We start from the raw sequence: 21530 nt of genomic DNA, 5'->3' as shown, positions 1-21530 counted from the left end.
GATCTTTATTACTTTCGTGGACAAGAGAAAAGTTATGTTATAGTTTACACACTTGTAAGCTTATAAAAATGTAGGGTTACTTCGAAAAGTTTGTGTACCGAACAATAACGATGACATGTTTTGTTGAATATATAGACTATTCATATTATTATATATATTTTGTATATAACGTATTTAAATTAATACTTTATATTGTGAAATCAAGAATACATATTTATATTAAATTACTAAAAAAATGTAGTGTAAATAAATATATAAGTAAGCAAAAAATTAAGAAATGTTTTTTTTTTGTATGCAAATCTTATTTTATTATCTAATTTGTATATTAAGAAATGGTATTTTTGTATGTAAATCTTATTTTATTATCTAATTTATATTTTATTTGTAGGAAACGCAAAAATATTGCTTAAAAAGAAATTAATTTCTCTGATGCCAAATAGTAACGCATTCTTAAAAATTTGTATTTCAATAATTTACAATTTTAAAAGCTTCTTGCAAGATCCGACATAAGTAAACAATTTCACACATTTCGTTAAATTCATTAAGAGACCAAACATAACCAGACTTTGGGGAGGCAAGGAATATCTGAAACATTAACGACGTCAACGGTGATGTAAATCTCCAGATATGCGAGGCATCCGAGCACAACGTACAATTATATAGACCGAGGCAGACACACGCCAGCTGAGTCGGAATACGAAGGCTATATCGCTTGAGCCTGTTGCACTGTTCCATTTAAATAATGTGTTCGTACAAGTAAAAGTGTCTGTGAGCCTGGAAAATGCATGGGAACATCCACATGGGACAGGATAAAGAAGGGGGAAATGGGGCAAGGGAACACGACTTCTTGGCTGCGAAAGTTAAGCATGCTGTCACACGTTTCATTTATTATAAAATATGCAAACGTGCTGCCTTATAAATGATCAACATCTTCAATTTAATAATGTCATCGTCAAAGTGAGCAACGGCAACGGCAGTCAGTGGCGTTCGCATTCAGGGCCATGTAATGGCCCATCAATTGCAATTACCAGCCAGATGACGAACGAATTCACAGACCATCGGCGGATTAAAGCTCGCTTTTCCGCAATTAAGGAAAATACGATTCCGGAAAATACCATTAATTGCCGGCATTGGCATGCAGAAATATTTTGCAAATATGGATTTTAAAAAGTTTGCAAGTTTGCCAACATTTTTTCTACCAAATGTTGAAAATATATTTGTATTTTAAAAAGTTATATAAGCTATTTAAAATAGTGCGCGGATATTCAGCTTGTTTGAGTTGCATTTTACAATTAAAAAAGGATGCTATAAATACAATTTTTTTGCTACCCCCGTTTGTAATTGCAACCAACAGTGGACATTCGGACTGAAGGACAGCTTTGTACAGCTCAGTGTTGACAAATCATTTTAGTTGCACTGTCGACAGTCGGAGTGTGACAAAGATACAAAGTGACAGATAAAGAGGGGAAAACGGGGGGAATGCGAGTATATCCGCGTGATGACTGTCAACGCCATTTTGATAGACACCCAGTTGCAGTTGTACCGCCATTTCCGGCGCTTATACATACTATACAGTGTGTGTGCACGAGTGTCGGCCTAAATGGTGTGCAAATTAGATACATCATATTCATACAGACAGTCAGCTAACAGATTATTTATGTAGCCGCTCGAAAACCATCCTCCTCCAATTGGACTATGAATTTTTCAGCATGAGTTCCGTTCCACGCTGACAACTATGCAAATTGTTGTGTCCTTTGTGTACAAAAAAAAATTGAGTGTAAAATAATAGTACTCGCACATTTCTCTTTTTTTAAAGCTGAAACTAGAATTAGTGATTTGTTTTGTATATTTTTTAAAGAATTTTGAATTTTAGAATTTTGTTTCAGTTTTTTAATATATTTCAATGCAGCTTTAATGTTTAAAACTGAGAAGTTATAAAAAGACTCTTTATCTTAGTATAAAATAATCTTAACTTTAATCTTACAAAAAACATTTTTAGGGGTTTCTGAGAGACATACTTTTTCTCAATAATTGTTAGCAAAAGCAATGATTTTAAATGATGAATAATTTTTTGACGGCAGTTGAACGCTTTAATAGAAGTTTAAATACTTAAAACTTAAAGGTGACAAGGTTTTAAATATATTTTCTTTTAATCGCAAAATATCTCAGATAGCACATTTTTTTTGCTTTTTAGCACATCCGTACGTATATATTACTGTGTATATGGTGCATGCAAAGATTGTTGCTTATTGAAAAAGTTTTGAGCATTTGTCGTAAAATTATTAAGGTCGCCGGTGCCGTGAACCCTTGCCCTCGACCGGCACCCAAATGGGCTTCATCGCAGTGTGAACTCTGCCATTGTCCTTTGGCCCACTCGACGGTTACGTAACGAGAGGGCCGAACACCTTTACTTTGCATTTGTTGGGTGTGTGTGTGTGTTTGTGTGACAGGGCGCAGGGCAACAAAGCAAATGCTCCTGGTCCGGGTCCGGATCTGGGTTCCAACAGTTTCAGTGGAATTCTGGGTCGAGGGAAGCTCTTCAGGGGACCCTCGACGCGTTGATTGATTGCGTCAGGGAGGAGCGCTAAAACTGGGAGCAAAGGAGGCAGTGAAAGAGGAAGTAAAGCGCACAGCAATTGCACATTGGTTGGGGAGGTGCAAATTTACCTTTAATATAATCTATTTTTTTTTTTAATTTGAATTATTATATACGTTTACTCAGTGGTGCTTGGGTTGACTTTTTTACCGAAAATTTCTTTATTTTAAATAGTTTTGAAAACAATTTAGAAACAACTACAGCAGTTTGCAGTCAACATTTTTAAAATCTCTCTAATTTTAAAATATTTCAAAAAAATATATAATTTATAAATAAATGCTTTAAAATTCCTTAAATATATACAAAACATACTTGTTATGAAAATAACACATACTTGAATATGAATATTTCATTAAATCTCACACTTAATAAATAATTTCATTTTTCATTTCAAAATTATGCTGTAATGGTAAGACACTCTCCAGGCAACGCAACTATTAATTCATTTAATTTTAAAATTACAAGACAGCTTGTACTAAAATCAATCTTATTTGCCCTTATCTCGTTTGGGGATTTTTATTTTATGGCCCCATCCGGCATTGTGACAACCTTTCAGTCAGTGTAATTTCGATTTCCCTTTATTGTCCGCCTTCTTTGTGCTAAACGGGATACGGGAAAAGGACCTTAGATGGGATGGCGAGCGGTGTGAATTGTGTGTGTGTGTTTGGGTGTGTGTATACAAATCGAGAGGGCAATGGCAATGTAAATTGTTGACGCGCATTGAAAGGCTTTGGCTGCTCGAGTGGCTGTGGCCTGTTTGCATAAGCCAGCCGAGCGGCCAAATCAAATGAATCGAATGCCGAAGTGAGTGGCTTTAAAGAATTGTTTTTTGCAAAAATGTGTGATGGTGGCTGGATAAACAGGCGCGACCCCGAAGGCGACGTGTCGGGCATGTTAAAGTTGCGACCGCATATTAAATTACGGCCCACAAAAATGGCAGCGGGTGATTGGTTGTGGAGGCGTATGGAGGCGTGTGGAGGCCTGTGGAGGAGTGTCAACTGGGGGCCATGGCAGGTGGATTTGGATAGGACTTGTCTGTTGCCCCTAGAGTTTAAGCCCGGTCAACCGCAACAAGTGAACGCCCCTTGCAAATTGTTGCGCATACGCCATGTTGCCACCGAACGCGCGCTCCGCTGTTAACGCAAAAGTTTCCATTTTTGTGGGTCATAAACGTAAAATATCTTTATTGTGAATGACGCTTTGAGGTTTAAAATAAATCAGTGCCCGACCACACGGCGTATGCGTAATGCGTAAATTTATATGTCGCTGTCTGCGCGGAGTATCAGTGTGTGTGTGTGTATGTGTGCTTGTGTATTTGGCTTGGTTGGTTTTTGGTGGTGGCTTTTATGGCACTGTTGTGTCTTTGCTTTAATTTTTCGAGCCTCCTTTTCTTTCGTTTTTGTAGTCATTTGTGAAAATATTGCCTAACAATGCGTTAATAAATGAGGCGTTTAATTAATTGCCAGGCCAGCGCTGAAATTTAATTATGTAACCTTAGCACCTAGGGCATTCGAAGGATCTTTAACAGAATTTAAAGTGGCTCACTGCATAAATCTTTTATCAGCAGATGTACCTAAGAAATTACCTAACCTTGTTTGGGAGACGTTAGGCCTATTAACTAGCAATATATGTTAGAAAGTACTATATTTAAACAGACCCTTTTTTCATCATGATCTGCCCACTAATGGATTTGTTAGGTAAAATATTTAAAATGTGTAGTCCTATTAGTGAATGTTTATTAAACCTATATACTAGACCTTTTAATAGCTGTCAAGAGCAGAAAATGCAGCTAATTAACGAGTTCCTACGAATTTCGAAAGGTAATTAAGTATCTTTGTCTTTTTACTATATGTATGTAAAACAAAACTAAATAAATTATATAAAAATGAGTACAATAAAATGATTTTGTAACTGGAAAAGCATTGACACAAATTTCTTCAAAGAACTTAATAAAGCTTTTAATAAATGGCTTAAGTTCCATATGTGTTAAATAACTCCATCCTTTTTTTTGGCAAGTGTATGGCTTTGCAAATATGAGCGTCACAAAAATAAATTGAATTGCATATAGAGATAAACAAAGAAAAGGCGTGCTGAACGAGGTAATCTCCACTTGACAGCTGGTCACAAAAGCCAAGCAAACAGAAGGGTTCAGGGGCTGGGGTCTGTTCTGGACTGGGGGTAGACCAAGGGTTGGGGTAATAAGAGCAGACGTCAACACTCGACTCGATTGTTGTTTCTGGCTTTGCTTCGGCAAGGAAGTGAGCGAGTTTGCTGCCACAATAAGGAGCAATAGAACTGCTACCAAACAGCAATGTTTATTCTTAATTGCACACATAACGGAACACAGAAAGAAACCATAAAATATCAAGCTTGAGGACTTAAACTAGGGATCATATTATGCAATATATATTGAAGAAATAAAATTAATGTTTTTTATTGTATTCCAATTTTTATTTTCAAATTTAAAATTTAAGAAGATCATTTGATTTAATAAAAAACTTTATAGCTTCTCTGTAAAATTAAAATAAATAGTTTAAAATTAAAAAGAGACATTTTCGCCATAATATTGAATTTTGTGGAATATTTTTACGTGCACAAGATATTATTCAGAATGTTTAAAGGGTTTTTTCAGATTCAAAAACCACTTATAATTTTTAATTTTAAAATAAAATTGTTTTCAATGTAAGGATGTTTTTTTATAAAAATAATAAATGCTTACAAAAATATCATATATCAGACTAACGAAAAATAGAATACAAAAAATATAGATTGTAATTTTAAAAAAATATTTGAATACAGCTAATTTGTTCCGCTATATTTTTTTCTACATTTTTTAATTTAAAATGTTGAAATAAACTTTCTTTTTAATTAAAGTAGTTTTCAAAAAACAAATAATAAGAGCTCAAAAAATTATTTCATAAAACGACAAGATATTAAATTAAGAACATAAGTAGTGGTATTAAACAAAATATAAAATATGAGAATTTGGTTCGCTTTATTTTATCCAGTGAAGTTTTCACTCGCCAGCCAGTCAAATGGTTTTCACCAAAATCGCATACTAACACAGCAGGAGCAACAACCATATTGACACCAACACCAATATAGAAGCTCTGCGGCTAGGAGGCGAAACGACCCGGGCTTAATGCTTAAGCCCGCTGCGACAGGACATTTAATCTCGTTGTATTAGAGGTGGTGTGAGGCTGAGCGGCACGGACGCCACACGACACGGGACTTAGAAGCAGGACGATCCCAAAATCGGAGACTGGGTGGGACTGGGAGCTCGAACTCAAACTCAAACTCGAACTGGGACTTAAAGTGCCTCGAGTGGAAGTCAACCGTGGCGCAGGACTCCAAAGGGTAATGCCTATACTTAGCCTGTTGCTGTTGCCGTTGCCGTTGCCGCTGCCTTTGCTTTTGCCGCTTTTATTGTAATTCTAGGAATTGTTATTTCTACTTTAACAAGCCAAAACCGAATCTCGGTCCTCCATTTACGTGGTCTCCCATTGTTTGCCTGTGCGCCGGATTGAGAGATGTCATGGGTCTAATGTGAAATCCATCCCGACCCCTTGCATCTCCATCTTCTGGCGTCGTGTTTTTGAGGTCTGACGCAAATTGCCACTGCTCGTGTCTCAAGAAGAAGTCGAAAGGCCAATGTAAAATTCCGACAAACTCTCGATGGTTTTGTGCTCCACTTTCAAATGGAAAAATTTCGAGGGCCCGCCTTTAGTTGCCATCTGAGAAGCAACTGAGATTCAAATGCCTCTTGACTGCTGAAAAATTTACTTTTGACTACGCATGTAAGTCAACTTTCTGTGCAAAAATTCAGCAAACATAGTTGCTTTATTCTTCGTCTTCTGTGTGATTTTCATTACCCTGAGTGCTCCTCTGCTGGCGAATGAAATATGAGCAGCTGTTCCGGCCATTGGTCACATCTCAGTTGGCCAACACACAGAGAAAAATATAATTTTTTGTTGAAAATTACTAAGGTGATTTCAATTTATCTACCTTTTTTTTTAAACAATCCTTTCAGCTTAACAAACAAATTTGTTTAAAGAGTTAACACAAAAGTTCTTACCTTATGTAAAAGATAAACACTACGATTCAGTATTTGATTTAAATAGTTATGTTATCTGTATAACTGTGGCTTAACTTGTTAAAAATCTTTCAATATCAATTCTATGATTCCTAATAATACCTGTTTCATCATAAAGCTCATGTGATTGGTTCTATATAGTTACTTAATTTAAGTTGATCTGTTATCTTATTAATTATGGCTTAACTGTTAAATCTCTTTACTTAAAATTTAAGAGTTTTTGAATTTTAAAAGAATCAATTCAAATTTTTCACAATGAAACCTATGTGTTTGTTATGCCAAACCGCAGCAGAAGGATAAATTCATAAAAAACATGCTGGAATTTTCCTAAATTATAAAATGGTACGTTTTGCAATCAATTTTATTTATATATTTGACTTGTACATGCACATGTATGAATTGATGACCCATTTTGATTGAAATTTTTTCGTCTGTGAAGAAATTGATTGCAAGTTGGGCAAACAAATTTCAAGTCCAACTATTGGCAATGCAAATAGTCAAGGCTGGTGGACCAAATCAAATAAGAATTTAGCCAGCACACGCACACATACGCAAGCGAAAAAACCCGATCGCAAATAATGGCGTGAAGGAGAGAAGCAAAGAACAAACGAAACTAATTTCCGGTCACCGGCACATACAAAAGCGCAACGAACCGGAAATCGGGTTATCCTGTTATCCCGCCAGATAAAAGCCCCAAAAGACGCAGTGCGTGAGTCTAATTAGAGACAGGGTGGACGGAAAAGCGTCGGGAAAGCGTCGAGGGGAAAACATCGGCATGATTTTGTGGGCGGGAAAGCTCCTGCATGATATTCCGCATATTACGCAGTGAAGTTTTTTCAACCGCCTCCGCGCGAAGCTCCGCTTCATGGCTGCCAGCAAGTTTGTAAATAATGCAGTTGTACGTTGCACGCCCACGTTACGTGTCACACCGATACAAGCACGCACACATACATGAAGGGAATAGGACATGCCGGGACACAGATACGCACGCACACTGGCAAACAGGCGAACCCCATGTGGCCAACATCCAAGTGCGAAACTAACGACGTGGCCGAAACAACCCAAAATGTAGCCGGAGTGCAGCTCAAACTGCGATTATGCTTCTTCCGTCTGCCGTTTGGTTGCACTCCATTTCCCTTGGCCCCCATTTCACTACTCTCTCTCTGTCTACTTTCTCCTTATTTACCTCGCCTTTTTTCCTGCTTTCCCTTTTTTTGCCCAGTTGCCAGCCATGAAATATGCATATTGTTGTTATTGCTGGCTTACTGGTCGCACCTGGGAAACGCAAGTTCTATTCGCTTGCATCGTGACGCCAACTGGCTTGAGTATTTGTTGGCAAAGTGGTGGTCACTAAATAAACAACATTTGAATTTACCAAACTGCAAAAGTTAATAACTGGTTACTGGCAAACAGAGGTGTTTCTAGAATTTCTACTTTTTATTACAGCAATCCAAACAACTTTCTGCAATTAGTTTTTAATTTATTTTGCAGATTTACTTATGGTTTATTTAATATAATTTTAAAGTTATTATTTAAAGTACTTTTGTCATAAATTTATTAAGCAGCAAAAAAACCAAATTTAATTAATTTAAGTGTTTTTATATGTAGGGAACCAAAAAAAATTAAACAATTGTAAGTTGTTCTACTTAAATGCAATTGACTCATTCAAGATACAAAAACTTTAAGCTTCAAACTTTATTTTAATTTTAGTTCGATTTAATTAAATCGAATGCTTAAAAAACTGTAATTAGTACTCAAATTTATTTGTAGCTTAAAGGTTCTTTATATACAGCTCTTGTCCGTCGATTTTGTATTGCTTTAAAAAAATCGTGAAAAAAAATGCGGGCTTTTAGTCAGCGAAGATTGATTGTTTTCCATTTTTATTCTCCGTATTTTTACTTAATCCCGGCAAATTGCCGTGACCAAGCAAAAAAAGCTGTATCGCATTACACCGCATCGCGATGTCGAGTGGATCGAATTACGTGCCGCAGTTACAAGTGCATTCTGGATGCAACTGCATTTGCATGCACTTCGCACGCTTTTATGAATTTTGCAGCGGATAAACATCCATTTGGCCAGTGGGAAGAAATGTGATGTGAAAAATGCATTTCAATTTGGTGCCGTGCTTTAAAACAAAGGCTAATTAATGGTCGGTTCACGTCCCTATGGGCGTGGCATGTATGCAACCCGCCCAGAGCCACTCCCACATGCACTCATCCAAATGAAGAGTGGTCCGTTTTGAGCCAAGGTCCAGTTTAGCTAGGCATTTGCTCCCGCCGCTCCGGTCACCGAGTCCTTTATTAAAGTGTTTCCTGCATGAAAAGGACATCGGTGGGCGGGTCAGCCCATCCGTGAGTGGCTCTAAGTGTGTGTGAAGAGCCTGGAAAAACATCGCACACACGCCCACAAAATGTTCAGTGGCTTAATTTCCGGTCTGTTGTTCAGCCAGGGAACTAATTAAAAGTTCAGACCACCTAAGATATTGAAGGTCTCCAGACGAAATTCAAGGCTCCAAACGAAATGTGTCCCTCAAATTAAATGTAATTCGATTTCTGTAATTTGGGATTCAAGTAAAATTCGTTTTTAATTTTAGCTTTTCTATTATTGCTTTAGATAAAAGTAATTACAAATAATTAGATTATTATTTATACTTTTATTTTTTATTTAACTTGTTTAAAGGCACATATGTGGATACCATATTTACCATACCATTTATTACATTTTTCAAGTCAGTATATGTGAAGTGCTATTGATTTAAAATATAGTTTGGCATACCTCTCTTTATTATGACTATTCAAAAAGTTTGTTTATAAAATGTTCATATTTTACGATTTAGATTTACTTCTTTGTTTACTTAATTTTTTTCTTTATAAAAAAATATGAACATTTTTGTGGGTAAACGTTTTGTGGGTAAACATTTTTCCAATATCACTGTCAGCACTGAAAGTCTAAAACCCCCACCCTGACGCAAATTGCCTGAGGCTGATTCCCCCATCTAGTTTCCATAAACTTGGCCACATTTTTCACAGACAAGGTAGAAGGGAGTGGCGGTTGGTAAAAGCCTGGGAAAACAACCGAAAACTCAATAGAATATGCTGGTGTTTGGTTTGGTTTGCTGCGGAGCCAGCTGAACATTTCTGCAGCTGCAGCAACGACAACCACAAAAACCTCGACATGGCAACCAAAAGTTTCGACACTGCCACACACGAACTCGTACATATTTTCATGTGGCCGTGGCAGCGGAAAAAAGTTAAATTATGAAAACGGAGAGGTATGCCATAAGGTTAGCTTAAGCCGATTAGCGAAAATTGAATTTTCAATTTGCAATTGATTGCACTCGCCACAAGGGCAGCGATATTGATGGACTGAAAAAGGGTCCCTTACAATCCTTTTCAAGTCGGTGGGCAAAAACAAAAGTTGTTGATTTAATAAGGTTAAGTGGGTTTATACTTATTGATTGTCCTCGATTGGATCTATGTTTGCCTTAATTCTTAAGACTATTGTAAAGCCCATATAAATAGATTAGTTTAAATATAATTGTGGAATTTCTTTCAAGAACCTTTTGTCAGAAATTTTATAGAAATATTAATATTTATTAGTTTCAATAAGTTTCACAAGGTTGCTATGCGACAGCAAAAAATAAAAAAAAACCTTGTTAAGCAGTGATTAAATTAATTAATTATGTAAATTCTTAAATGCTTAGCACTCTATAACAAAAGCTTTTTTAATGTGTCGGTAAATCTTGCAAAAAACTAAGATTTTCAGCATTTTTAAGGCAAATCCGAATAACAGCTGCGCAATAATACCGTATAACTCAGAAAGGCTTTTATCACCAATGCGAATTTTGCACAATTTTCCAACTTTACCTGACCCCGCCTCGCATTAAAATCCTTCGCTTTGCTGCTGAAGTCGAGGGCTGTGTTTAGTTTGGTTTTAGTTTTAAAATGTGGACGAAAGAAAAACTTTTGTGCCGCAAAGACTTTGACAACTGTGCTGACCGCCGTAAGAAGCTGACAAGCTGACCGGAAAATCTGGGAGCGGTCGACGGGCGGGGAAATTGTCAATTTGCTTTATCGCCTTAGAAAAACCTGAAACCACAAATTTATATGTATAGTATTTATTTGCGGGTTTTCTTTGCCAGTGGGCACTCGGTCCGTCTGATTGTCTTATTATGCGTTATAAATCGCATGACGGCTGTTATTAAACTGACTTTGAATGCTATCAAAATCAGAGTGTATGCAAACGAGCATAAAAAAGCTTTTTAAAAAGTCGCCAAGTCACAAGGATATACAGGCACATACATATTTTGGGCACTTTCCCTGTTCTTCTTTTCTCTGCTTTACGTGTCTGTCCCTTTTGAGCATCTTTCCTTAATGCGTACATAAATATACATTTTTTCCACATTTCTTTTCCTTTTCTTAGAAATCAAATTAAAGGTATCCCATGTGTGCGTGTGTATGTGGGTTTATTATGAAAATGCCATGAATTACTCGCGTATAAAAGTCATCATTAATTTCTCTGTGACGCTTTTTTGACAACCATTTTGGAATTTATTCACTCATTCATGAAGAGACATCAGAAACAGACTTGCTATGATGTGGGCGGTGCGGATACGTCTATTTCCGTTGCGTTTTTTTCTTTTGAGGATTTATTATCAGATTTTATTTGAATGTTTAAGTGTTATCCCTCAAAGCCTTTAAATTGATGAATAACTATGTATACAATTTATAATTCACAATAAATCACTTTAATTTTTAAAGTAACATATAAGTTTAAAAATTACAACAAAATTGAAGAAAGAAAAGTAACATTATGTAAAGCCCTTGAAAATATAAAAAATATATTACAACATGAGTCCTAACAAACAATTTTATTTAAAATTGTATAAATTTGAAAGTTATTAAAGATAAATTTATTTTTAAACAAAGTAAACTCCAAAATATTTGTCTACTGTTTATATACACTAAATGGACCATTGAAATCATCTATATCTCTTAATCGTATATTTTGTTTCTCTCATTTTAAACGCAGTTGAGATTCAAACCAGTAATAACTGAGTAACTACTGTTCGACCCTCGATGATAATTCATTTCCACTTATTCTTTATACTTTTTTACGAGTTCATCAAAGTTGTGGTTGGTTGTTAAAGACTTTGGGCCATGTGACAAGGATAAACAAGGTCATAAAATGGCGTTGGCATATAAAAATGCGCCGAAGATTGCCGCAAACGGCGCACAGATTCGTCCTGTGAGCCAGCAGCTGTTGTTGCAGTAAAAACGGAAACAATGCCTGGAACGGTGTCTGGAATTTATTATGCATACGCCCTGTAGTGCATATTTGTAGCGTGATAAAATCAGTTAATAGCTGCATGAATAAAACATCGCCGAAAGCGAAAGCAAAAGCTCAAGCTTAAGGTGCGCATCGCCATCAAAAAAAAAAAGGAAAAAGAAACCGGAAACTCAAAGCCATATCGGTTCCGGCGGATCGCTGCGGCTAATAAAAAATTAGCAAGCAACATCCCACTCACTCGTATCGCAATCAGTTGACGGCTGAAACTAATTTACTTGTCACTTTTAATTATTGTTTGCTATTTAGCGAAGCGTAAAGACCGAGTAGAATGGGCTGCCCACGACGCGAAAGGGGATGCTGTTGCTTTTGCCTTTCAGCTGGAGGCATATTATTAGACCATATAAATTCCTGTCAGTCTACTTTCGGTTTAATTAACTTTCATGTTTGTATTAGCCGGGTCCGTGTAGGCTGGTCTAAAGTGTTGTTGCTGCCCGGCAACCAACCAACCAGCAAGCCAGCTAACCAGCCTGCTGATTGTTATTAGGCCATAGTAATAGTTGGCTTCTGTGGTCGCCCGTTGTCGTACGAAACCATGTCCGCAGCCTAATTGTCAGTACCCGCAATTGTGCGACCGACGTTCGGTCAATTAAGCCAGTGTACGTTTGCAGAAATTTACCAGAATTTTGAATGGCTAAGCAAACAAAGCTATGCACCTCAGGCCAACACTGGATAATATGGTTTACTTCATATTTAAGCCAGGTCAGTAAATTGAACAGCATACATTTTGGGTGGCTTTGATTAAGTTATAGTTTGTAGCAGCTCTTCATGACACAAATACTAAGCCAACATGCTGGAATGTGTTCACAATGATTGAATAGGTTACCTGTTGCTTGTTTCTTTGATTTTTTATTATAAAAAATGTAACATTTTCGTATAAAAAAGATTGTTTAATAACTTTAAATTTTTGTAAAAATGGAATAACATGCAGTCATGATTTTTTTACAGCTCCGAGAATTACAATTACAGTTTCAGCATAGCGACAGGTCGAGTTGGCATACAGACAAAATATTATTGAAATATTTCAGGCTTGACTTGCTTTTATATAGGCGGAACAGAACCGGATATGATTTGTTATTCGTTTTGCCTTGTGGCCGCCGACAGGAGCTTTCAGTTTTGATTTCCGTATTTTACTTATTTTGAATATTTTTGTGTGCGTTGTGGGCAGCCATAAAATATTCACATCAAAGCACAGGAGAAGCCGCAAAATTAAAACTGAAATCGGCACTTGAATTGTGTGCTCCGCAAAAATGATTCCGACAAAGGTAGGTTTTTATTTCATGGTTATTCCATCTGGTGAACCGTGCATCGATGCAGGCCATTAACCAGTGCGATTTGCAATCGGAATCTGGGCTTTACGCCGGATTTATATCCATTTATTCGCATGTGCATATGGCATGGAGGATGCCTTGGATCGGCCCGCTAAATAAACAAATGTTTCTCTTGCCGATTGTACGTGCGTGTAAGCAAAGCAAACAGACTAGGAAAAACATAGAAGGCAAACAGACGAGAATGGGAAAACGTGTGTGCTTTAGTCTGAATGGTTGCACCCCCCCTTTCCCCATTTTCCGACCAACATTTTCCGCCGCCGAGCTAACATTTTATCCTGCATACATGCCGGCGTTATTTATAAAGGAACGGAATAAAGTGCAGCAAGGATATCGCCAGATGGAGAGAGACATAAGGGCAAGGGCAAGTGATTTTCCCAGCTCGTCTGCTTTCCCTGATGACCTTACCATTTAGCCTTGTCATTCCTTTTTTGGTGCCTCTGCAAGTGTCTTATTAATAGCCAGCTCAATTATTAATTTTGATTATAACGACCCGCAACAAGGTTGCGAAAGTTATCGATTTATTATAAAATTATAACTTGGAGGACGACCAACAAAAAAGCTTCGAGCTAAACGCAAACTAAACACAAACGAAAGGTATTTATTGAATTGCTGATTAGGTCGGAGTGTCCTTGAACTTTAGCTATTTTTATTTGTTAGCTGAAATGCTCTCAGAAACATTCATACATTTGGTATATTCATCTAATATTTGAGTTGAAATAAAATATTATATTTAAGAGTTTAAATAATATTTAATTACTTTAGAAATTTATCAGATTCTTCATTTTAGGAAAAAGTTTTTTAGCTTGAAAAAATAGAAACAAATAAATGTTGGTTTGTAATAATACATTTTTAAACTCAATTAATTATAAATGCTAAAAATAAATCCCTAGTGGCTTTTTTGGCTATAAATAATTGAAATATTGTTTTCGTCCTGCGGAAATAAGCCAACGCTTATTTAGATTACAAACAAAATGCCTATAGCCATGATTTACAAAATAAAAAAATGGTATAAGCATTGAAAATCGAATGCCATTCAGAGGTATCGATTCAGCTGGCCCATTGATCGCGTATTTATAGCCGATGCTTTGTCATCGAAATCAAAGGGCAGACGGTAATCAGTGCTGACTAATGCCGCTCACGGAGAATGGCAAACAATAGGCGCAAACTTTGGCGACACAGGACGCAGGACATTGGTGGAGGGGGAGAAAGAGTGGGAGAATGGTCTGGTCTGGAGGATATCAGATACCCAAGGGCGCGGCAGTTCATGTGTGGCATAAAAATTACCAACTAATTAAATACACAAGATATATGTGCGTCACGTGCGCGACGTGGTCTGGCCAGGTGGCGTTCGGGTCACCTGTTTAATGTGCAAATAAAAGAGGCGTCAGTGTGGAATACTAATTGCAGTAGACTCGTCCCGAAAATTCCCAGCCGTTAATTGCCCACTTTCTTGGTGAAGGGGCGCAACAAGCGTGAAAGTCTGAAATCAGCTGCCAAGAAAGTAGACTATCCCCTTGCCCGAGCCCCACATTTGCATACCGAAAAACTCCACGAGTGTGACATTGACTGAGAGACCCACTTCTGTCAACCGGCAGCCCGTCCTTCACCCACTTTCCCCCCTCTGGTCCCGCCACAACAAACTGTTGCTTCTCAGCTGTGTTTTTAGTCCTGTTTTTACCCCTACTCGGCGTCTGCGCATTGACCGCACCCTTTTTAGTTCCAATTTCTGGGGAATTTCTCCTGTTTTGCGCAACAGTTTGGGCCATTTTCTTATGTTGATTGGGACTTTTTCGAGCTGTTGCTTCGCGGCACGGAGCATTCGACTTTCCGGCGGAGTCGCAGCGGATTCAGTCTGTTTGGGGACTTTACGGTGTGCGAACGTGTGGCAGCAAGTACTCTAAGGTCACAGCGATTCTAAGAGCCAACGGTGCGGATACGCAACGGACGGTCAGCGCACAAGCACCCTCGTACTTATACTCATACACACACACACACGCACAAGCACACAGTCTCAGGTAAAGCACTCGCATGCTGTACACACCTGTACTGTGTGTATGTGTTTATGTGGTGCATATAAACGCGTTTAATTAATGTGAAAGTGTCGTCGGCGCAGTCGTTTTTCTCTGTACTTTCGACGTACTCGCTTTTCTGAATCGCCTTGGTGTTAATCGTTAAATGTGCCGTTAATTTTCCGTTGCGCGATTATTAAGTGCTAAAAACTCTGAATTGATTTTACAAGTTTTTCCTTGCAATTTTGTGAAAATATTTAAGCAAGTGGTAAACCGAATAAAATAAAATGAAACATAAACTTATTTTAAATATCAGTGAATATATTTTCTTTTCGATTAAGATAAATAAAAAAAATGTATTTTCTTTGTTAATAAAAGCACGATTCACTCAATGTATTAAACTTTAAACGGGAACTTCTTATAATTTTTTTTTTCATATATAAAAATGAAAAATACTTTTTTGTATTAAAATCTCTCTTTGACAAATAAGTTATTGATCTATTTAAACAATTAAAGTTTTAAAAATTTGTACATATAACAGGACTTTAAAAATAAACTTGTAGTTAGGAAAGCCACAACTTGTTTCAAGAACAAACCTTACAATTAAAATGGCAAAAACTTTAGGCAGAAAATGGCAAAACCATTAAAAAAAAAGTTTCAAAATCAAAATCCAAAGTTAAAGTTATGTTATGTTATACGCATTATTGTTAAACAGCTAAAGAATTTTTTTTTTAATTCGGATTTGTACAAAAAAGGTAACAACCTCGAAACCAGGTTTAGTTTTGCCCAAAAATGTTTTTTTAAATCCTCCCTCTATATATGGTAGTCATAAAAGTGAAAATGTATTTTTTATTTGCCACAGCTCGGCGTTCTTGGTTTTGCATTGTGATCCGTGCGGCATACCTGGTCATTTCAGGTGAGTGAACAACTCGCATTTTGGGGAAAACTTCTAAAAAAAAAACCTGAAAACCACATTCATAATATTTCAACTTTCGAAAAGCTTTGAACGTGCAATTTTGACTTTGTCCTTTGATTTAAGCTGTCAAAATGCCATAAATGTAACTAATTAAAAAGTATTCGCAGGAATGTGTGGGTATGCTTCTGATACGAGTCATGTGCTGTGAGCCCATAAAAGTGAAGAAAACTAATTAAATTGTGATTATTTCAGGAATTTCGAGTGAATTTAATGCTTGAACTGACATATGTTTTAAAGATAATTTTGAAAATGTGTGAAGGGAAAATTGATTGACCTTGTGTGTGTCAGATTTCTGCAGTCAATTAATTGGCCACAATTTATGGTTGGTTAAATTAGTAAGAAGTGGTATTTCTTTTGTGATTGAAGAATGGGAGTTCATAATACTTATAATATTATTTGTATTTCTCTTGCTGTTGCCCTTGACTCCAAGAACTCAACATTGATTACAAAATTAGATTCAATGGAAATATCAACTGAAGTTGCCATTGATAACAATCAAAAGAAAAGAATAACAATTGAATTGTATAGTCAAGTAATATACTGAGTGGTTCTATGCTTTTAACGAGCATAATACATTTTCCTTATCGATTTTTTATATCAAATATTATAGTCTGTAATTAATTGGAAATGAAGTACTTTAGAACATTAAACACATCAATGAACTTTTCTGGTTTAAAGACTTGGTTTGAAATTTCTGGTCGATTTTTTTAAATTTTTATGATGTTAACCCTTTCTAAGTTTCCAAAAAAATCGTGTTTGCAGAAAAATGACCAAAGCCCTGCACCTCTAATTCCATAACTTTTCATTCCGGCATCCGATTTTCAAGCAGTATATCTTTAAAGTCTTGTGGCTTAAGCCTCTAAAAGTCTGCGCTTAAAGTTTGTTTTAATATTGTGATTTGTTTATTTTAACGATATAAATCCATTTATTTTCCGATAAAATAGCTTTGCAGAAAAGTGACAAAAAACCTGAAGTTTAAATTCTATAACTTTTCTTTTAAGCATCCGATTTCGAAGTGGTATAACTTAAATGTCTCGAGGCTTAGTTCTCTAAAAAATTACGTTTAAGACTTGGTTTGTAATTTCTGATCGATTTTTTGCAATTTTTATGATGTTACCCCTTTCTAAATTTCTAAAAAAAAATCGTATTTGCAGAAAAATGACCAAAACCCTGCACTTCTGATTCCATAACTTTTCATTCCGGCATCCGATTTTCAAGCGGTATATCTTTAAAGTCTTGTGGCTTAAGCCTCTAAAAATCTGCGTTTAAAGTTTGTTTTAACATTGTGAGTTGTTTTTTTAACGATATAAATCCATTAATTTCCGATACAATAGCTTTGCAGAAAAGTGACAAAAAACAGCAGTTACACTTTTCCAGTGTATCTTGCAGCTCAATAATATTTCTAAAAGGAAAACAATTTGTTTAAAATTTGCTCCAATTGCAGACACCCCTGCTGCAATTTTCCATTTCATTGCAATATTCTGTGCAACAACTTTACCCACTTGAGGACTGGTCGGTTGTAGTTGATTTTTCTTTTCCTCTGCATAAAATTTCACTTCAAACTTATGCAAATTTCTGGCTTATAATTTCGCCTGAAACGCAAATCAAAAGTTATAAGTAGAAGCGAAAGCTGCGTGGAGAGGGCAAAGGAGAAACTTGGGCATGTTGCCAATTTTAAGTGATTTTAAATAACTGCAGGCAACTTAAAGTAAGGCAGGGGAAGTGAATTTATGAAAAAATAAAATAAAACCGTGTAATGACATAATTTGTAATGCCTTTTGCCCGTCAACAAAGGACAATAACTCAACATCCGCGACAGCTACAAGGACGTCCTCCGAGTTCTGGCTTTGCAATTTAAAGTATAATTTCCACAGTGCCCCCTAAATGCCATTAAGTATTAAGTCAACTGAGAAGGGGGAAAACTTTCTGCGTTGAGTGTATGTTTTTTTTTTTTGTGTTTGTGTGTGTGTGTCTCCATGGCTGCAGGCTTTGTTTGCTTTTTGTTTGTTTTGTTTTTTTCTCTGTGTATTTTTTGCTGCATTTATGCACATAATTGAGTGTTGAAAGAAATGGTAGAGACAGCAACGTTTTTGCTGACTTATTTTCCATGACAGAGTTTTTACCCTTGTTATTTCGCAGAGTTTCAAAACCAAGCAAATCTTTTTCGATGATTTACTAAAAAAAAGGTCAAAGTTACAGATTAAAGTGCAAGGAAGTTAAGATTTCAACCAAATATATCGATTCATTAAAGTGTAAACCATTTTAAAAGAAAACATGATCATATATATATTTTTCGTGCAATTTTTTTAAGAAGTTATATCAAATTTTTGTAATAGCAAGGCATTAGAAGTGATGGCAAACAGAAAATATATTTCAAATACAACAGTACAAATAAATGGTATTGGTCTTACATTGGTTTAAATTATTCTTAGCCATAAAATCTTTTTTTTTGTGTATCATGGTAAAGCCGTAAGTCTTGCGACAACATGCCAGGACACACCCTGCATTTATGTGTGCTCTTTTGTTGAGTAAATAACACAATTTTGAGACACAATTCTGCTCGATTAGTTTTTGGCACACCCGCTCTCCAAACTCCCACGCATTTTGATTGCAAAAATGTATTTGCCACATTTGACACTACGGCAATTTGCAACTCATTGTCGCCTGGCAAACTGAAATTCATCGTTTTGCATTGCAATTTTTGGCAAATATTTGCAATTTATTTTGCTGTGCTCACAAAGTTAATTAGGATGCCTTGTCAGTGAGGCTGTCAGTCATAAAATTGATTTCGCAAATTGTTGGGCCATTTGCAGCTCCAAAGGTATACACCTAAGGTTCATCAAATGGTTTGTGGCTTTTTATTACGGTTTTGGCGCTGTTTGTTACGGAAATTTGAAAGTGTGGTCGATTGAAATTATTTTTGATAATATTTCCCACTTGAACTCGATACAATTTAACTCGCAGAAACTTCACCCCATTAAAAATGTTATTTAAGCCTGCTTCATTGATATCAAATTAATATCGAATAAATGCGATTTCTGGCAATTGCGCAGTCACATTAAAATTCATATTGCGTGAGCAATCAAACTGGATTTCCTCAGCATATCCTTTCCCTCTGAGTGCTTGTAAGCACGACTGTTGCTTTGGCCTAAGCCGTTAAATACCCAAACAGAGCAGCTTTATTGAAAACTGATTACTCAAGCGAGGCTGGGACCTGGATAGCCGTGCCCAAAACAAACATATTAACGCACCGAGGCCTGACTTTGACGCATATTGGCCTGGCAATTAATCCGCCTAGCCAAACATGGCAAAATGTTGTGCTCACGCACGCATAAGAATAACAAAAACATCTGAGGAGCAACTCATGCCCGAACTAATTGCCCATTCTTCGGAATTTGATACTTTCTTTTCGGGGGTTTCCTCTATCTGCTGGGCAATAATTAGGTTTCCTTGTGGCGGTAACTTCGTTTCGGTCGGTGGAAAACATTTTACAATCCTTGGTGGCCACTGTGTAATTATGCCACGATTGTGTCTCTACTGCTGGCGTTGCAGTTAGCATTTGGCCGCAATTCAATTATGAACGCACTTAAACGGGGGTCTTAAGCCGCTTTTGTTTGCCACACTCGATTCCATTCAATTTTCAAGTGGATACTGTATAGAGGATAACTAAACAAATTATGCAAAAGATTTAATTAAGCAGCCCTAATGCCTCGACGACAGCTCTACTCCCTGGGCACGTTCACGTGCCGTATACGTAATATGCAAATGTGCGCACTCCGGCCGAGGACAATGCCAACTGGGGTGTATCTGTCCGTCCGTGTATTGAACTCTCCTCAGTTTTTCCTGTGGGGCATGAACCTTTCCTAATGGACCGAGATTATTGCACCACCCCAACAGATCCTCCTCATCATCGCCGGTGGAAGGTAATTAGCATTGTAGCAGGTGCAACCGCAGCAGTTGTAGTTGTCGTTGGTCGGCAAGGAATGCGAATGGAAATTTGCTGGAAAGTATGCAATGAATATTCTTTCTGGTCCTGTCCAGAAACGAGCAAAAGTAGATGACTTGCACCGGAGGAGCCACATCTCCTGGTTTCATGCACGCCAACGCGTTTGCTTTTTCCTGGTAAAAACTTAACTCCTTTACACTTAGGGAAACACAGAGTGAATCGAGAATATTTTAAAAAGAATTTTTATACTTAAAAGCCATAACCCATTTATAAATAATTTTAATAAAATATGTAGATAAGATTTTCCCAAGACACCAACCTGCTTGATTGAGTTTAAAATAAAATATATATATATTTTTTCGATGTTTATTTGTTAGCCTAACTCGCTAAACTTGCTAAACATTTGATTTGTATTTTTAAAGATGCAAGTGATTAATGCATGGTCAATGAAGCACTGGTTAGAAATATAAATCTTTTAAAGGGTATGTTCATACATTGTAATAAACTTTTTGGAAATCAAGTTTAAAATATTTTTCGTAAGACAGCAGAGCGTTTTATTTAGTTTGAACAAAAACTTTTTTGTATACATTCTAATATTTATTTTAGATCCTAATAAAAAAAATGTTTAAACAATGAGTTCGTTGTTAATGACGCAAGCTGAAAAAAAAAAAATAAATCTTTTAAAAAAATAATTGTTAAAATCAAGTTATTTTTGTAAATAACATACAATCTCTGTTGATTTTCGACGTAAAGCTTTAAAAATATCCCTGAGTCAGGAGCGAATTCTCGTGCTGTGCACGGCTTTTGTCCTGCTCGGCAGGCGAACAATAAATGAGGCAAGAGCAAACAAAAGATGGGCCGCATTGCCTTAACTGACACACAGTTGTGCCATTGCCATTCACATTGGTGTGCCTGGGTACGTGTGTGTTGGTGCGGCCAAAGGACCATCAGATCTGTTCTTCTTTTTTTCTAATTGAGACATCTGTGTGCGTGCGTCTGCCATCGTTTGTTTTGGCCGCTCTGCGTGCTGTGCTGTGCTGTGCTTGTATTGTGTGTGTCTGTGTGTTTGTCTTCAATCAGCGCTTGAGTTGGCAACATGTTGTTGTTTCTACAGCCTACTTTGTCGGTCGCTTGTTGCCCATCTTCGTCTGACTTTCGGCTAAAAATATTTAACTCACATTGCTCGTTGGGCGTAACATTTCATACACACGCACATACAGGCTCAATGTGTCT

The sequence above is a fragment of the Drosophila elegans genome, unplaced genomic scaffold (assembly GCF_018152505.1).
Source record: "Drosophila elegans isolate 14027-0461.03 unplaced genomic scaffold, ASM1815250v1 contig_208, whole genome shotgun sequence".
Lineage (NCBI taxonomy): Eukaryota > Metazoa > Arthropoda > Insecta > Diptera > Drosophilidae > Drosophila > Drosophila elegans.
This window is presented reverse-complemented; position numbering follows the sequence as displayed.